A 16,193-nucleotide genomic window follows, 5' to 3' on the forward strand; every position below is an offset into this window, starting at 1 on the left:
TCAATAGGAAAATATTTGTTTTCGTTTAAAGCTTGATATTCATACTCAATCTAAGCATTACTCGCTTTAAGATCTATTTATTCATTTATATTATTACCTGTTGTATGTTTTTGCTATGATTGTTTATTTAATTTCTGTTCGTTTTGGGTTTCATTCATTCTTTAATAGTAATGAATTAAAAAACTTATTCCACAAAATAAGTTATTCAAAGAAAATTAAAGAGCTCCATTAAACAAAAAATGAGCAAAAATAGAATCAAATAATCTACCAAGCGTGAAACTATTATAAATCAGCATCGATAAATAAATGAAACCCAAAACGAACAGAAATTACAACAAATAACCGAGTCAAACTCAAAACGGGCAGAAATTAACATAAGTTGGGCGCAAAACCCCTATGCCTTCCCAAGGCCAGAAAAAAATTTGCACTTTGTGAAAAAATATAAATGTTTTTACTTTTATAACTTTAATAGATCAAATAATATTAACATTTTGATTACTAAATAACAGTATATGTAAATTAAACTGACGATGCACATTCATTTGGGGAAATGGTGGGCGTGAGAGGGGCGGTAGTTGCTCTCCAATCACTTTCAACTATTCAAAATGGCCCTAGCCCTTTCAATTTCCAATCAAATGAGCCCTTTCGAAGTTTCTACGACAAAAATTTCAATAAAAATCTTATATGCCCCCAGGGCATAACTTACACCCTTGCCCTAAGTGCTGGGGGAGGGTGTCATTCTCAAAGACTTAATTTCCAGAACTTTCTACTACGTTGAACAAAATTGGTATCTGAAAATTATGATTGGACGTACTTGGAGGAGTGGTGGGCGTGAGAGGGGGGTTAGTAACCCTCCAATTACTTTTGACTAGTACAAAGAGCACTAGCACTCTCAATGTCAAATTTAATAAACTACTTTTGAAGTTTTACCACAACTCTATCTATAAAAACCTTATATACCCCCTGGACATAACTTAAAACATTCGCCCTGGAGGCTCTAGGGGGGTTTTTCATCCTTAAATACATAATTTCCAAAACTTTCAACTACGTTGAACAAAATGGCTATCTCTAAACTTAGATTGAATGTTTTTGGGGAAATGACGGGCGTAAGAGGGGGGTTAATTACTCTCCACTCACTTTCGACCATTAGAAAGGGCAATTTCAATTTCCAATCAAATGAGCCCTTTTTAAAATTTCTATTACAACTTTCTATATAAACTATATATGCCCCCAGAGCATAACTGACAACCCTTGCACTGAGGGCTCTGAGGGGATTAACATCCTAAAAGACTTAATTTCAAGAACGTTCAACTACGTTGAACAAAATGGATATCTCAAAATTTCGATTAGATGTGTTTGGGAAAATGGTAGGCGTGAGAGGGGCGTTAGTCGCTCTCCAATCATTTTCAACTATTTAAAAAGGGACTAGCCCTTTCAATTTCCAATTGAATGAGCCCTTTTGAGGTTTCTACACTTTCAATAAAAAACCTTATATGCCCCCAAGGCATAACTTAAAACCCTTGCACTGAGGGGTGTGGGGGAATGTCCTCCTCAAAAAGATATTTTCTATGTGGAAATCAACTACGCTGAACAAAATGGCTATCTCAAAATTTTGATTGGATGTGTTAGGGGGAATGATGGGCGTTGGGGGGAGGGCTAGTTGCCCTCCAATCACTTTCGACTATTAAAATGGGCACTAGCCTTTTAAATTTCCAATCTAATGAGCCTTTTTTTGAAGTTTCTACGACAACGCCTCCTATAAAAACCTTATATGCCCCCAGGGCATAACTTAAAACCCTTGCTCTGAGGGTTGTGGGGGAGTGTCTCCCTCAAAAACATGTTTTCTATCTGGGAATCAACAACGCTGAATAAAATGACTATCTCAAAATTTTGATTGGATATATTTGGGGGAATGACGGGCGTGGGGGGGGCTAGTTGCCCTCCAATCACTTTCGACAATTGAAAAGGGCACTAGCCCTTTGAATTTTCAATCGAATGAGCCTGTTTTGAAGTTTCTGCCACAAAGCCTTCTATAAAAACCTTATATACCCCCAGGGCATAAATTAAAACCCTTGCCCTTAGGGTTGTGGGGGAGTGTCCTCCTCAAAAACATATTTTCTATCTGGAAATCAACTACGCTGAACAAAATCGTTATCTCCAAATTTTGATTGGATGTGTTTGGGGGAATGATGGGCGTGGGGGGGGGGGGCTAGTTGCCCTCCAATCACTTTCGACTATTAAAAGGACACTAGCCACTCCAATATCCAATCGAATGAGCCCTTTTCAAAGTTTCTACGACAACTCCTTCGATACGAAGTGCCCGGGTATGGAGAAAAAAAACACAAAACACATAGGCAGCGCTACTGCGCTGCCTTTGATTTCTGGTCGTTTTGAGTTTGAATTTTAAAAGGTATTGGTATCTGCTGAGCTTAAGTTTAAAATGCCCTTTACTTTTGTAGGGTTTCGGGGGGGGGATGTATGTTTACCCCGAAGTTTTTTCATCTGATCGTTGGACTATTTCAAACAAAATAGCTATCTTAAAATTTTGATCGGATGCATTTGGGGAAAAGAGGGCGGGAGGGGGCTATATGCCCACCGATCACTTTTGATGACTCTTAAAAAGACAAATAGAAATTTCAATCTCCAATCAAATGATCCACCTCTGATTTTTATGCGACCTTCCCTTGTATAAAAGCTTTTCTGCCCCCGGAGCATAGCTTACAATACCACCCCGGGCTCTAGGGTTGTTTTGTTATTTGATCTCTAAACTATTTTAAACAAAATAGCCGTCTCAAAATTTTGACAGATGGATTGGAGGAAATAGGGGCCTTGGGGGAGGGCTAGTTGCCCTACGATCGCTTTTGACTCTTAAATAAAGGCACTAGCAATTCTGATTTATAATGGAATGAGCCCCTCCGAAGTTTATACTACCATCCCTTCTATAAAAACCTTATATACCCCCCCGAAGCATATTATGCCCCGGGGTATAATTTTTAACACTTGCTCTCCAGGTTTTGATGGTTTTGTTATCCCTGGAGTCTTTGTTATATAATCTTTGGTCTATTTTGAACAAAATAGCTATAAAAAATATCGATCGGACGTACTTGGGGAAAAGAGGGTTGGCGGGGGAGGGCTAGTTGCCACCTGATCACTTTTAACTCATAAAAAAGGAATTAGAACTTTCAATTTCTGATCAATTGAGCCCCCTTCGAGGTTATCACGACCGCTTCTTGCATACAAATTTTGTATGCCCCCCATGGCATAAGTTACAGCTGCTGCTTGTGCTGCTTGTGCTGCAGTTGGCACTGCTTGTTTCAAGTTTTAAAAGAAAACTTTGAGCTTTTTTCTAAAAAGCTCAAAGAAAAAGAAACACATGGGTAAAGGCCAATCTTACTTTCTAAACAGCATTGTAACTATCTTATCAGTTCATATATTTATTGCAAATCTTATCAAATCTCTTTAGTATTTCTTTTGACGTGTATGAAATCTCTTTACTGTTTCTTCAAGCGTAAGGATAAGTCTACAAAATAGAATAATCGGTAAAAAAAAAAATTTAGTTTAACATAAAGAGGAGTTTTTTTTTCCTTTAGCACATGGACTTAATAAATATTGGTGTACTAATTCAAAAGGCGTTATTAAATTTGTAAAAACAAATATTTATATTCCAGCTCCTCAAAGAAAACAGGTTGACTTCCTTTATTGACTGGTAAATAGTAAAAACTATTGACTGGTTGAATTCCTTTTTCCCATCTTACGTGGCTCCTAAAATATAAAAATTTTCGCCTTTTCCAACTAATAGCCTCTTTTCTTCTTCACAAAAATAATAGGATGTTCACATATTTGAAATATCAAAGTGGCTATTGCTGCATACTAGATACATAAAAAGCTGGTTTTTACAATAAAATTTATTTCACAATAAATAAAAAAAAAGAGCTTATGAACGAAATTTGTGAACGATAGAAGCTAAGTAAGTGTTTTAGAATGTTTTAGATGCATAAAGAAATCTATTTTTTAGATTAGAATCAGCTTCATAATAACCAACAAATTAAGTTGCAGTATTTTAAACTTTTTCAAAAGTTATAACAGTTAACGGTAGTTTTATAACGGTTCATAACCGTTATAACGGTTAACATTTAACGATAGTAACGTTATGACCGTTATATTGGTCTTTCTTCTGCAGTAAAATTTGTATTGTGTAGTCTTTGAAACTACTAGCCTTTGGAAATACTGCTGTGCATTTGAAATGCATACCTTACGAGAGAAGAGTATGCTGGCCATTTAAAGCTGGTTTAGACACTGACAACCCTGACTGCATTACAAACAAAGATGGAAGTCCTATTACAACCCTGGATGGCACTGACAGCCCTGGATTGCACAGATGGAAGACACTGACAACCCTGACTATTGTTGCATTACAAACAAAGATTGAAGTCCTATTTAGGGTAAAAATTCGGCATTAGTTTCATAACGTACAATCATTTCACAAGTTTTTTTTTCTAAATTCTATGTTACTGTACATGCAGAGATAAATAAAAAAATGACTGTTATTTGCTAAGTCAAAACACAGCTAAGCCCTATTAGTTCATTCTCAAGGTTTGTTAGAAAACGTGACATACACTCAACAAAATAATGATCTTTTCCCCCTATTTCTAAGAAACATTTAAAGGACCTAATAGAGCTGGGTGATGTATTGAAATAGTAACTGAAAGACATTTTTGCTTGTTTACAATAGTAAAAAAATAGTAAATAGTAAAATTGTCCATAGATCAGTAGATCTATGGACAGTTATTGGAAGCTCAATAGCAACTTGGCAAATAAGAAGAAAAACTTTGTGAGACGTATTTCAGCCATGATACGAGTACGAATCGAATACCTCGTTGGAATACCAGATTTTCACCCTGGCAAAAAAAAGTTTCTATAGCAAGTGTGCTATTAAGATAGGCTAAATCACCGCTTCATCTTTTAGTAAAGCATCCATTCATGTAAAAGTGACCTATTAGCAAAACCAGAACGGTCAACTGGAAAACAAAAAACAAACAGCCAGGAGTTTCTTATCAGGAACTCTACAGGATACACTACAGGAACTCTACAGGAACTCTATCAGGATACACTACAAAAGCAAATTCAACAAAGTCAAATGGATAAATATAAAAATGAATTGTAATTTCAAATGATATTAGCCTCGGAAGAGTACATTTCGTTAGACGTTTGTTACTAGTAAACTTTTCTAAGAAGTTTAATGAGAATAAAGAATAATAATAACATTAATAATATAATGCGAAAACAGGCTTGCGCCTCTATCTACAAAAATTTAAATAATCAAATGCTTTTTCACTATAATGATTGTCAATCTTGTTCTTAAATTAAATAAAGAATGACAAGTTTTTAACTGAAAGTAAGAAGCGACATTAAAACTTAAAACGAACAGAAACTATTCCGTATGTCAAAGGGGCTGACCCCTCCTCAACGTCTCGCTCTTTACGCTTGAGTTTTTCTTTGTTTAAAAAAGATAGAGTTGTGAGAAAAGGTCAAACTTTAGCGTAACGAGCGAGACGTTGAGGGGGGGGGGACAGCCCCTTTCATATACGGAATAGTTCTGTTTGTTTTAAGTTTTAATGTCGCTCCTTACTTTCAGTTAAAAAACTTGTTTTTTTATTTAATTTTTGAACGTTTTTGAATTAATGCAGGTTTTGATTTTGGCTCACCGTACATGAATAACTAAAACAAAATTTGCATATTAATTTTACTTCTATTTGGTTGAATGGGTTTCTCAAAAGTGGTTTAATTTTATTTACGAACGTTTTTATTAGTAATAAATATACGTAACTTACGAATTAACATACGTAACGAACTTCTATATACATATATATTTAATACGTATATTAAAGGGTTCCCGCCTAGTCAATACCTCGCTTTTTACGCTAAAGTTCAAATTTGTTCCAATTCTTTAAAAATGATCCCTTAATCACAAAGGCCGTTAATTAGAATAAATTGCTCTTATGAAAATACTAAAAAATGTTTGGCTTAAAGAGAGAGGTATTGACTAGGGCGCGAACCCTATCATATACGTAATAATTTTGTTCGTTTTGAGTTTTGAAGTTGTTCCTTACTTTCAGTTGAAAAACTATTTTTTTTTGTTTAATTTCCGATCGTTTTTTTAAATAATGCTGGGAAATCCGGTGCCCCTTTTATAGCAATGTCCCTTCCTCCTTGAAAACTTCCTCCCTGAAATGATCCTCCCACATAAGACCCGAGCCCCCCCCCCCACTACCAGAAAAGATCCCCCGCTGAAAACGTCTGTGTACTTCCAAATAACCAATACTATATGTAAACATTGGGTAAAGTTTATAACTTTCAGCCCTCCCCCTGGGGACTTTGGGGGACTAAGTTATCCTAAAGGCATATTTACTATATTTTTGACCGTGCTGAACAAAATAGTTATCTCAAAATTTTGATCGGGTGACTTTGGGGAAGAAATGAGCACGGGCACTAGAACTTTTAATTCGCGTTCGAATGAACCCTCGCGCGATATTCTAGGACCACTTGGTCTACACGATCACCCCTGGGAAAAAAACAAACGAGCATTTCCCAGATGGCATATCTGTGCTTCCCCATTTACAGAGTATTGGTGGGATCAACACTTAATATAGCAGCAATTAGTCGAGAAATGAAGAAATAGAGCCAAAAATCCGCTGAAGTATTACCTCCTCTTCTTCTTCAAAAAGAAAAGTTGCTATCTTTTTCAAGAAAAAAGAAATCATCTGAGTTTTCTGTTTTAGAAAAGTTGCTATTCATTGCGTTGCTGAATTGACTTTGGTAATGTAACTTCGAATTTTTTGACAAACATTCATGACTAATTATTTTTATTTTCCTTTTGATTTTAAATGTGGCAACCCTGGTGAAACTTTCATATAAAAGGAGAATGCGAATAATGCAAGATCCAATGGTAAAGCATTAATTGGCAAATGTATTCTTTAAAATAAACAAAAAGTATGATTTATCATAATGTGAACACTGAATGATGGTAAAACTTAAAAATATTTTGTTTCTAGAAGCAGTACTGTTATAATCTGACGTAAGGCTCATTTAATTCATTACAAAATCCCATAGTTCAAATCATATCCTATGAATAAGACACTATTATGAAAAAATTGAGCTGTGCAAAAAATATGCTTTATCCTGCTTTTTAGGGTTAAACTGAAAGAAATGTTCAGAAGTCAAGGTTTGTGTTATAGATGACTGATTATAACTAAAAAAGAACTTACTAACTTTAAGTTTCAGATTTATCAAGCAATTCATGTAGTTTTAATTGGAAACACAAATTTTGAATAGCGATCTTTGGTTAGAAACAGGAAAAGACATTCTTTAGTATCCGTTGTGTCTTAAGAAATATATATGATGATGCATGAATCTAAACGGCTAAAGTAAAAGGCATGGACAAAATATCTCAGGTAATGATGAATGAAAATGAACAACAAAATCTACGGTTCAAAGACAGGTTACAGTGATGCTCACATCGAAATGAAGTCTCTGCTTAGAAGAGAAGCAACTGTGAAAATCGCAACAAATCCCAGAAGATTACAAATCACTTAAAATGTAGGACTCTAAAGGATTAAGAAGAGGAAGAAATGAAATTCACGCCAAATTTCTTAATTCAATTGAAATAGCTGATTTGACACCTCACGGCTTAAAAATAATGAATAATGAGATGACAATACCAAATTCGTTTAGAGCCCTTATTTTGGAAAAAATTCATATAAATGAAGTCACATTTATGACTTTCAGAAGAAAACAGATCCTATAAAATGGATGGTTATTTCATTAGTTAACAGTAAGGAGGAATTGAATTCACGCCAGACTTTCTTAACTTAATTATTTTTCTTTATTTCACACTTTATGACTTTAAAAACGAATATATAAACTCCTTTTATACGAACAACCGTGAATGTATTTAAATTATCTTTTCTTAGAATTATAGGCCTTATTAGTATTTTTCCCAGGGTGGCTTAGTCAAACCAAACCTGAAGCCGTGACATCAAGAAGAAGTTCACATTATCTGCTGTTAGAGGACAAGCAACAACGAGAATCAATATATGCAAGGCTGCCGAGTGCTGGAACCCGGCCTTGAAATTGGCTGCAGAGTTATTTTTTCTTAAAACTTGCATATTGAGATTTCTGGCCACGAAAACGATCTAAATAGGTTACAACGTTAAGAAAAGCTCGTATTCTTCCAAGAGTGGTTTTATTGAACCTAGGGTGACACTATGACATCAAGAATAGGTTCACAATTATCTGCGGTTAGAAGACAAGTTACAATGAATATCCGTATATAAAAGCCTGCCTCGTAGCCGTGCCGGGGTCAGGTATTTTCGGAAAAAGGGAAAACCTGAGGAATAAGACCCAAAAAGTATATACTGAAAAAATAATCAGAAATTTTGTCCTCATAACAATAATGTAAGGGTCAAAGACCCAAGCAGTTAAACATAAAGAGCGAAGTAATTGAAGGAAGGTGACAAAAACAGGTGAAGCTGCTTTTCTGCTGTCCAAGAATCTACCAAAGAGCTTCTTATCTTTTGCCAGTAAATATGTATATTTAGAATTTTACTACGATTCCCGTATGCTATTACTGATCGATTGCACTGTTTATGCAGCACCAGGCTGGCCTTAAGTTAGTGCATTTTTATCCATTAGATCACACTTGGCTTTTAGATCTAAGCATACAAACTTTTCTTGTCCGACCGGATACCTATAGATAACTGAAATCGACCCACAGAACTATGGAATTATAGACACCTTTTCCTTCTGACTTGTTAAATTCATAAATAATAGTAATATTTCTTACAGGTAAACCAGACTAGAGAAACGTGTGTACGACAGCATTAGGCATGATGGTTCTAATTTTAGGCTGATCAAAGAACATGTCGTGACCATGATAAATAGAAGTGATGGTGCAGCCTGAAGTGAAAGATCAGGATAGACTCAAAAATGAAACTAGGGATGCTCTAGTTGCAATGGATCTTGCAGTTAAAAGGAAAGATTCAGGTAAGAAGGAAAAGGCAGAGAGTCTATTCAAACGAGCTTTGGCATTAGCACCTGAACATCCAGACATTTTGACTTCTTATGGTGAATATTTAGAGGAAATAGACAAGAACTATGTAGATGCAGACTTTAATTACAAGAAAGCCTTATGTTTTTCCCCTGACCATTCTCAGGCCTTGGAAAACCACAAAAGAACCCAGCCTGTAGTAGAAAAGCTTGATGAATTTTTGCTACAGGATATTCAAAAGAAGAAAGAAAGTCTGTTTCCCAACATTGAAAGTAGAAAAGATAAAATAGTTGAAAGCCCAAATGTTACTAGTTTATCCCGGCTAGATATTGAAACCTATCATAAATATATTTCAGAAAGAGAGGGAGCGGAGGGCAGTAAAATAATGTTACCAGAGACAAATATCACAATTATTCCTGAAAAACGTAAAACTTGTCCAAGTCAGATTGATCATCATCAGGATCCTGGGATTCATGAAGCTCTGAAATATATTGAAAGTGCTCTGCTTCGTAAAGATCAAGATATATCTGAGAATGATATACTACAAATACATAAGCATGTAATGCCAGAACAAGGTGAAGACTATCGTCAGACTCAAGTCTTTATTTATTGCTATACACCTCCACCTTCAACTAAGATTAAGCTGCTCATGGATGAATTTATCAGATGGATCAACTCGATTGATGCTACAAGATTACATCCTATAAAATACGCCGCATTAGCTCACTATAAGCTGACCCATATTCATCCATTTAGTGACGGTAATGGACGAACTTCTAGACTTCTAATGAACTGGATATTGATGCGTGCTGATTATCCTCGAATAATTGTAAGAAAAGAAGATCAGAAATATTTTGAAACTTTAAAAGCTGCTCAGCTTGGTGATGAGCGCCCTTTTATTAGATTTATTGCTCAATCCATTGAGCAGACAATAGATTTTTATCAATGGGTGATTAATAAACAGTCTGGTTAAGATTCACGATTGGTTTCAGAGCACTTAAATGTAGAGCCTGTGTGTAGCCTATACTTCGTACACAGAAATACAGAAGCACTTTGGGTACAGAAGGTATACCAAGTTCTATGAGAACTTATATGAACGATTCATGAAGAAACGATGTCAAGTTGAAATTGTAGCTTCAGATGCAGAATCATTATCAATTCCGTTTACGTTGAAGTTTATTCACCAACTTTAAACTAAAGTACAGCTTACAAAATTCATAAGCAAGCTATGTAACGTATGAGCATTATTTGATAACAAAAATTAAATTCATAAATACAGTTCAAGAGTTTTCTTTTGTTGTGTTTAGTTTACATCATCTCAAGGTCATATGTCCCTTCAGGTAAAAATACAAAAGTTCCTTTTTCGTTTTCTCACTATTTCACATTGACTTTTCATGATTCGTTTAAGTTTTACTATTAGATAAAACTACTAGGCCCAGCACCTAGATACATCTGCATCTACAAATCTACAAACATACAACATCTACAAAGTGAATTCCTTCTAGAATCTATAATCTTGTATTTTATTCATTTAGGTTTACAGTGCAATTTTTCGCATATTTTTTTTCTACAATCGGTTTTGCGGGTTTCCAGGTCTTCACAAAAAAAAGCAACTGCGGTAACTGATACCTAAATATTGTCTTTTTGAAAGTGAAGAAAATTACAAAAAAAGATTAGACCATAGAATAAACATATAAAACATATAATAAACATATACAAACCTATAATAGGAAAGATTAGACAAAATGAAGGATTGAAGCTAAATATTACAGAGACTGTAAGAGCAGGGAAAGCGGAGGTGAAGTTTGTCGTCTGAACATATTATTCTGTAGTTCTTCCTGCAGAAAATACTTCACCTTTGCTTTTCTGCAAGCACCTAGCTATGTAGTGTATATCCTGAAACGTTAGGAGTCAGGGTTGAACTTTGTGGCTGAGGGCAGATATGGAACGAGACGACACTTTCTTCAGTAAAAAATCATCGGGAAGTCTTCTGTCTCACAGCTTTGGTCAAACACCAAAATGCAACTCCTAAATATCCAAATTTTTTGGGTTCCATTAGAAGTATAATTAGAATAATTTTTTGCCCAGTAAATAATTTTATTTATATTTTTTAAAGTATAAAACACAGATATTCTCTATTTACAAAAATAAGTTATCAATTCATTGGAAAAGTTCCCTAATGCAACAGTTGAAGCTGAATTTAAAAACTTTTCACGTACTTTTGAGACTTTTTCAATGACTTTTTCGTTGTTTTGTGCTCGCTTCGAATAATGAAAATTCAACTAAAGAATTCAAAAAATCATTACATATAACTATATGGACAGTTATACCAAAAACGTACTGTGTTCTCATATTAACAGGAATTTGCCCTGGATTAAAACACAACACATTTATTGAAGCAATTAAAAGAAATTCGTAATAAGGATTTATGGTGATATTATCCACCCCAAAGGTAAACTTTGAATTATCAGAGCATTTTATATTTGTCAATTTAAAAATCATCAATTTTTCTGGCCAGCGCAAGAGATTCAAAGCATCATAAAAATAAAAACAAACAAATAAAAAAAAAACACTGTCGTATTACTTCTGTTTTAAAAAGTGTGCTACAGTTCAATTGGTAATTGTTAACCTCACCTAACCTGGGCTAAGCCCAAAAAGTATGAAATTATTGGTCGGGTCAAGATCGGATCAATTCCTGGTGACTGGTTGGTCAACACATTAATTAGTCCACTGTTTGGGCTTATAAACTTGGTCATCCACCAGGCGGGAAGACCTAGTAGGCTCAGCCATCTATTTGCCCACAAGTCCAGTTTCATGTCTTTCATATCAACTTGACAAAGTCGATTTTTTTCAAAAGATCCGATTTTTTTTCAGATAATTTTCCCATCTGAAAAAAGAAGTTTTCCCATCTCAAGTACCTTTAATGACGTTTTCTTCTTTATTAACTCCATTTCAATAACATAGAGTCTGGCCCCAAGTAAGAAAAATTAAAATTGTGACGTACAGAACTCCTTAATTGAAATAAGAAAGCAAAATTCAGCATTTATCTTTCCCTGGATAACTCAACCCCATGATTTTAAGCAACGGAAATTTTCTGGTGGGTAAGCAATTTATGTAATTTTTTGGGGATTTGGAGGAGGAAGGGAATTATTCATACACCATCCTCTTTCTCTTATTCTATTAGACGCCATTACACTTCCTCCATAGCCGTCAACGAAGCAATAGAGAACAATGAACCCCAATCTATCATCAGGTTTATACTTCCATATGTTTAATTGGCATTTGGACAGATAATCTTACCAACCTGTTTGTCATAAGGCCCAGAAGAAACGAATTTTTATAACATGAATTGGACGCAGTCAGTGAAAAACGCCCTTTATTCGAGTCTCTTCGAGAAAGGCCGTAAATTATACTTGGTGTCCGTTGTTGACATATCAGCTGTGGATTAGAAAAGTGGGACATATTTGACCCTTTGTGCCCACATTTTAGCTCAAAACTTTCAGAGATCATCCTCCATGACATATAAATCACAGGAAGGAAGCTACTCGAACAACCCTGTCTGTAATACCTCAGGAATGACCTGAGAGATGCAGTTACAATTTTCAAGTTGGAGTAAAGGGTGGAAGAAATACAAATTTAAATATACATTTTTTTCTCCAATCCAGTTATAAAGAACTTTTTTGCTCTTTGAGCTGATATAAGACTTATAATTTATTTATGTAAGATTAAGTAGTAAGATGAATCAAAAGACAGTGCTACCAGTTTATCAAACTGATGCATCTTCAATACATCAGGAACGGCTAAATCTGTTAAGCTCAATCTTTCAGAAGAATTATAGGGGGAGGGCAACTATATCCTAGGAACAGGAATATGTCATTGAAATGGGAATTGAAAGATGTAGTGGAATTGTGGATTAGGTAGTTGTGCCTTCTGAGGCCAACACAGCTATGTACGCTCCTCCTTTATGCCCATCTATTCAAAGCCTCTCTCTTTAAACCCTCCCAAGAAGCTCCAATTTCCCTTATATCTTTCCTTAGGAAATCCCTCCACCTCGATCGGGGATGACTTTCTTTTTGCTTGGTTCTAGATTGCTGGTTGACAAAGGATAATGTTTGGCAATCTGTCATCCTTAGTCAGCAGAAGATGTCATGGTCATCTCAACTATTCTTTCGATATACCGAATAAAAGGGGATTCAGCCACATTTTCCGCAGAGCTTACTATTTGACATATCGTCATTCAGACCAAAACAATCTTCATACAATTTATCACGCAAAATGTCTACCAAATCCTCGTTCGTCTTTCGGAGCTCCTGAGCTTCAAAACCGTACTTTAATGCTGTCATCAGTGTAGTTTCCAATATTCTAATCATGTTTCGCATACTTCTCTTCCTATACTTATATATGCTATACTTTACACTCTTCCTATACTATACTTCCTATACTTATCTTTCTTATTGTAAACTCTTTTGAACTGTGAAAAAACATACTGGTCGTTGGCTATTCTACTTTCAAAATCGTAACTATCTTTACTATTAATACTACTGAGCTAGGTATAGCTGTTCATTTGGTCGATCTTTCGTTACCCAGAATTATCTTTTACCTCCAAGTATTCCAAGTCCTAGCAAGTTAGTATTATAAATATTAATTTTGATTTTCAAGCCTATTCTTGCACCCTGAACTTTCAAAACTTCCAAAAATTCATTCATTTAATTAAGATTTACACAGAACAAAAAAGTAAATTTCAGCATAAACAAATGGAACTAACAAATGGAAATAACTGTGGTACTACATGGCATTTTATTTGAAGTTTCCCCAATGAATACGATACACAACCGATAAAATGACAGCCTGGACAATAGCCCATAATAATGAACAAAGTTATGCGTTTGCAGACTCGCATAAGATATATAGTAAATTGAATGGACATTTTGTAAAAATTGCTATAGATTCTAGTAGCGAGTAAACTTACATACGAAGTGATTAAGTTTACAAAACAGAAGGGAACTATACAGATGTAGTCAAGGCACATTGCTTTTATGGAGAAAAGCACCCATGCCCGTCCGCTTGGGTTAGAATTGAAATTGCTAAGAAAGACGGCATGGCCCAAAGAAAAACAGTAGAGGTAGGGTTAGTAACTATTCTTGCTGTAAATGTACTCATAGGAGGGGATTTTGGAGATGTAGTGAATCTTCTATCCCTATAAGTAACTTCTTCACGGTGAGGGATGCAAAAGTCGCTAGGCCAAACTTGTATATAAACTGAGTTGGTTACCATTGATTTTTCAGGAAAGTTTTAAGAAAATATCAAACTTCGAAACACATACATACAAAATAAGGCCCTGACAAGTAAGTACCAAGATAAGACACTCAGTATGCCAGAGGAAAATTAAAACCAATTTATCGGGCGCATGTTGCCGTGAAAATATCGAAACATTGTCCAATATGACAGACTAAATGTCGGATCCCAGTTCCCATTTGACGATGATCTATTTAGTACCACGGAAAATTTGAAACAAATTGATAAAAAAGAGAAGAGAAATAAAAATTAGACTACAATAAAGAAAGGCAGTCGAAGATGGCAGACATCGGAGTCCCAATTCACATTTGGTGATGATTTATTTAGCGTGAGTGAAAAATTTGAGAAAAGTAGAAAAGAAATGTGATTTACAAATTCAGTATGTCACAGCAGAAGACACAATTTGGAAGAACTACAAAATTAAGGGAGGAAAAAAGAGATAAATGGGAACAAAGAGTTCTTGGAACTATTGAGGAAAACAAGAGATGATCAAAAGGTAGAATTGAATGGGTTGCAACAAGTTTTGGAAAAGTCCGGAGGCATGGAATTTTTGGTTGGAGCAGGGACACTTGGAAAGGAATCTAGTACCGCCCCTATCATTTTTAACGTGTATTTGGTCTCTTTTTAGGGGGAAGAGCCCCTTCAGGGAGTCAGGAGTAATAGTCTGTCCCCTCTATGTACAACTAATGGGTCAGTTGTGATCCCTTTATTCTGGCATTGCCTTCATTTCCCCAATCGCTATTCTTACCGTGTTTTGGAATTGACACTTATTTCTCAAAAACAATTATCCTTTAGCCCGATATTACATTTTATCCTTCATTTGGCATCGATGTTTTTACTTCAACACTATTATCCCAGGGGATCCGACTAAGAAAAAACTAGTTCGTGGTTATCTCAGATCCTTACCTGATTAATTAAAAAAAAAATTCCACAAAATAAGTTTTTTCAAAAAAAGGTAAAGAACTCCATTAAACCAAAAATGAACAAGAATAGAATCAAATAATCTTCCAAACATACAACTACCACAAATCAGTATCAATAAATATATGAAACCCAAAACCAACAGAAATCATAGGCAGCGCAATAGCGCTGCCTAAGTAAAGAAAGATGTTGGCATAAATTTAATATTTGTTTTTTTATTTAGACCAGGGCACTTCGTATGGAAGGAGTTGTCATAGAAAGTTAGAAAAGAGCTCATTCGATTGTAAATTGGATGGGCTTGTGCCCTTTCTAATAGCCAAAAGTGATTGCAAGGCAACTAACACCCCTTCCACGCCCACCATTTCCCCAAACACATGCAATCAAAATTTTGAGATAGCTATTTTGTTCAACCTAGTTTAAATATCTGGAAACTATGTCTTTGACGAGGACACTCTTGTTCCACGTCCCTCAAGGCAATGATGGTAAATTATGCCTTGGGGGTATATACGGTTTTTATCGAAAGTGTTGTCGTAGAAACTTCAGAAAGGACTAATTCGATTGGAAATTCCAAGGGTATAGTGCTCTTTTTAATAGTAAAAAGTGATTGGAGGGCGACTAACCCCCATCTTATGACCACCATTTCCCCAAATATATCCAACCAAAATTTTGAGATAGCGATTTTGTTCAACGTAGCTTAAAGTTTTGGAAATTAGGTCTTTGAGGATGGCAACCCCCCACGCAACACCCCTCAGGGCAAGAGTTACAAGTTATGCCCTGGGGGCATATAAGGTTTATATAGATAGCATTGTCATGGAAACTTCTAAAAGGGCTCATTCAATTGGAAATTGAAAGGGCAAGTGCCCTTTTTAATAATCAAAAGTAATTGGAGGTCAACTAACCCCCCCCCTTATAGTAGATAATAGATAGCTTT

General features: G+C 35.4%; 1 pseudogene across 2 annotated transcripts; it reads left to right on the plus strand.

The window, feature by feature from the left end:
• Positions 1–3,479: 3,479 nt before the first annotated feature.
• On the plus strand, positions 3,480–10,444 carry LOC148939821 (protein adenylyltransferase Fic pseudogene; annotated as a pseudogene). Of its 2 annotated transcripts, none has more exons than XR_016143450.1 (2): positions 3,480–3,539; positions 8,845–10,444. The product of XR_016143450.1 is annotated as a protein adenylyltransferase Fic pseudogene, transcript variant X1 (transcript). The 2 variants fall into 2 exon arrangements; XR_016143451.1 differs by lacking the exon at positions 3,480–3,539 and adding an exon at positions 6,799–6,816.
• The last annotated feature ends 5,749 nt before the right edge of the window (positions 10,445–16,193 follow it).

This window comes from Artemia sp. Qi Xiang Cuo, chromosome 20 (assembly GCF_049724085.1).
Source record: "Artemia sp. Qi Xiang Cuo chromosome 20, ASM4972408v1, whole genome shotgun sequence".
Classification (NCBI taxonomy): domain Eukaryota; kingdom Metazoa; phylum Arthropoda; class Branchiopoda; order Anostraca; family Artemiidae; genus Artemia; species Artemia sp. Qi Xiang Cuo.